Raw genomic sequence first — 3636 nt, 5'->3', positions numbered from 1 at the left:
CTAAAATCAATAAAAAATATATTTAAAAATCCAATCCTTTCTAAGGACAGTCAGATTAACAAAGATCACTGAATTTGGAATCAGAAGAAATCAAATAATGATGCCATCACTTACTAGTTGTGAGACCTTACTAGTTGTGAGCTACTCATTTTAACTGCTTTGTGCCTTGGTTTCCTTATGTGTAAGTAGAGGCATTAAAAGTTTGAAAGTATTCTTTGTTGCGAGAAAGGAGTATACATAGATGGCAATGGCATGGGGAAATGTATAGCTGTATTGGGTGCCCGAGGAAACTACATGTTAAAGTTATCTCAAAACTGGAGAGACTGTTAAGGCTTTAGGATGAGAGTAATTCTGTCGAAGTAGATATTTGCAAATCAGTTTCTGCCTCTTAGAGGGAAGAATGGAATGTATTTTGGTACCGAGCTTTTCTTGTTTCTTAAAAATATTGAATTGCTGGGCTCCTTAGTCATGAAAATGTGAGACAAATATTTTTTTGTGGTTGGCAAGAAAAATGTGTAAGCTTGTGTAGCCATACAATACTGGTGCTACATCCTCAGGTGTAAATGTGCAGTTTGATAAAGTAACTTGGGTATATTAGCAGGACTGTACTTTGGTATAATTAGAAAAATATTTGTTTTTTCCCAATATATGGATTTCAGTTGTCTTATGCCTGAAAATCATTATTTGTTTCTGGGATATTCATATAAATTTATTTCTAAACTTGTGCACATTTAAGAGCCAAAACCAGACAACAGATGGTGCAGGAAACATATAAATCCTAAACTTCTCATCAATTCATGCAGAGGAAAAGGTAACAATAATGATAATAGTAGATAACATTTACATAGTGCTTCTTATATAACAGCACTTAAGACTACAGTGCTAAATACAATATAAGTAATGTTCATACAAAAGTCTTTTTTCATTCTCACAGTAACTCTATAAGATGGGTAATATTCTTATCTCTAATTTACAGACGAGAAAACTGAGAATATAAGTAAGGTCTCCATAGTCAGGCTTTAAACCAGTGGTTCTCAACCTTCTGGCCCTTTAAATACAGTTCCTCATGTTGTGACCCAACCATAAAATTATTTTCATTGCTACTTCATAACTGTAATGTTGCTACTGTTATGAATCGTAATGTAAATATCTGATATGCAGGATGATCTTAGGTGACCCCTGTGAAAGGGTCGTTCGACTACCAAAGGGGTCGCGACGCATAGGTTGAGAACCACTGCTTTAAACCTAAGTGTTTGGACTTCATAGTCTTTTAACCTTATCCAGTGTCAACCCTCGAGACCGGCTTCAGCATTATGAAGTTTATGCTGTAAGGTCTTATACTTGGTATTATTTACAATTAAATACGTTTGAGGCTCATAGAGGTGCTTTCAGACTATAGTTTCTGGAGCTTGTGACACCAGATTCTACACTTGAGGGATGAAGTTTCCATCTTGGCTCCCACCATTGTCATTCTGGAAAGTAGTGAATACTAGTCTGTAAAAGAGCTGGATTCTAGACTGAGGGGAAATAGGGATTCTCTGTGTTTGGGTCTAGATGAGCCTGGAGTCTGAGGAGTGGAGGTATCGGATAATTGATGGTAATGACTCGATTCCTGCCATTGAAGACATTTCAGAGCCAGGGAAGAAGCCATCCTGATACTGGAAGCAAGGTCAGGTTTGAGCTCATGGGCTCTAAGAGTAGTGACTTTGAATAGAAGTTATAAATAAGTCTTCTGGCTATATTTCTGTTATTTCTAAACCATAAATAAATCTTTGCAGAAGGCAAAATGTGGTCTCATTAGTCCTGTGGGGAACGGGCACCAGTGTTCCCGGAGGCCATAGGATCAGAGGTGACCTGTGGGGCACAGGGCTGTCTAAATGAAAATCAGTCTCTCTGGAGTCACTGATGCTTATGGCAGAGGCGGCCATGCAGGAGCAACATGAGTGTCTGGACAGAGGGTGATTTGGGATTTGATTAGGATTACCTTTAGGCAGTATCTGAAAAATTCAGAAATTGCTTGGGGGACACGTGGTGGGGGCAGACTGAAGAATCTGATGACATTTGAGTTTCCTAAAAACAGATACAAAAGTGAAATAGCCTAAGAAATAGTTTAAGAGCCTTATAGTCACTGGATTCAGTTTTTCCAAGACATAAGACTCTTAGCGAAAGAAAATAAATAATCCTTTCAGGATACCACCTGTGTGTGTTAATGACCCACTCTTCTATGTATACCTAACCCTCATCAACCCACCCCCACCCCACACAAAGGGATCTATTTAGGTAAGCTTATCAATATCCAATATCATTATCAATATTTAATATTGTTATCAATATCCACTTCACCCCCTCTTTGCTGATTTGGTCATATTCACTACTAACTGTGGTAACTGCTGAAGGAACATACACTTAAACAATGTTCTCTCTTCCTTCTTCCTGTCTTACATGACATTCCAGTGCCATGACAAAGGATCAGAAGGTCTTAGGCTTAGCCATCCTCTTTTGTTTCCTATACCTTTTTGCTCTTAAAAAAAAAAAGAAAAGAATAAGAGCTTCAGGCTTGGTGAACTTGGAGATAGCCCAAGAATCTTATCTTGGTTCTAAATAATGTGAGCTCCCTGATATTATGAATCTTGTTCATCATGTTCAGAGATGTAACCCCAATGCCAAAGACTAATCATTCAATAAATGCATTGAAAAGTAAATGAATGTATAAAATAATGCTCACAACTTCTGCTTCATCTTTCTGTGCAGCTCTATTGGCAATGCAATCCTGAATAACCTCTTTGAGCAGGTCCATTCAGCTTGATATCTGCTTGGTATCTTTTTACTCTCTTATGCGTATCCTGGGCTCCCTAGATATTTGTGTCTTGCCAGAAAAGGAGGTAAAAGTAAGAAAGCTAAGCTGTTTTGCAATGAACATAAGTTGTATGTATCTGCTTAGCTTTTCTCCCTTTTCCCCTTATTCCGCATACCCTGTTTTATAGGTAAATGCTTTCCAGCAATTCCATGTGGTTCTGATGCAAATGTCGATCTTGGGGTTATGTTCTTTTGAACACTGGGTTGGAAACATCACCCAAACTTAGCCAATTATATATTTTTCCTGGAAATTTTCCAATGTAAATATAGAAATAAGTTATATGATAGTAGCCTTCTAGAGGAGTAATTCAGAAGCTCCTGTTAATATGATCCCTAGAGTTGCCCCAATTCCTTAATTTCCCAAGGTGTGATGGTTCATCTCTTCCTTCAGTTGTTAAAGCTCTGCCAATAAGACCCCTCAGCCCCTCCTTAAGTCAATCAGAATAATGTTCTGTCGCCTGTAACCAAATGCCTTAATTACCTGTCAAGATATTTTACCAGAGATTGAGAAAGTAATCCACCCTCTGGGTTATACACATAAGTCTGCCTAACAATAATGAGACACTTCACTTACCGTTTGTGATTATCTGACTCATTCAGATATCCCCTGTGTCTAGAACAGTGCCTGGTATATAGTGAAAATTCAATAAATATTTTATATGAGTGAATGAAAGAAGTGAATTGCTTTCTTTTTAAAAAATATATTTTTATTGATTTCAGAGAGGATGGAAGAGGGAGAGAGAGATAGAAACATCAATGATGAGAGAGAATCATTGATTG

Source organism: Myotis brandtii, unplaced genomic scaffold (assembly GCF_000412655.1).
Source record: "Myotis brandtii unplaced genomic scaffold, ASM41265v1 scaffold203, whole genome shotgun sequence".
Taxonomy (NCBI): Eukaryota; Metazoa; Chordata; class Mammalia; order Chiroptera; family Vespertilionidae; genus Myotis; species Myotis brandtii.
The sequence above is the reverse complement of the archived record's forward strand: the minus strand, read 5'-3'. Positions refer to the sequence as shown.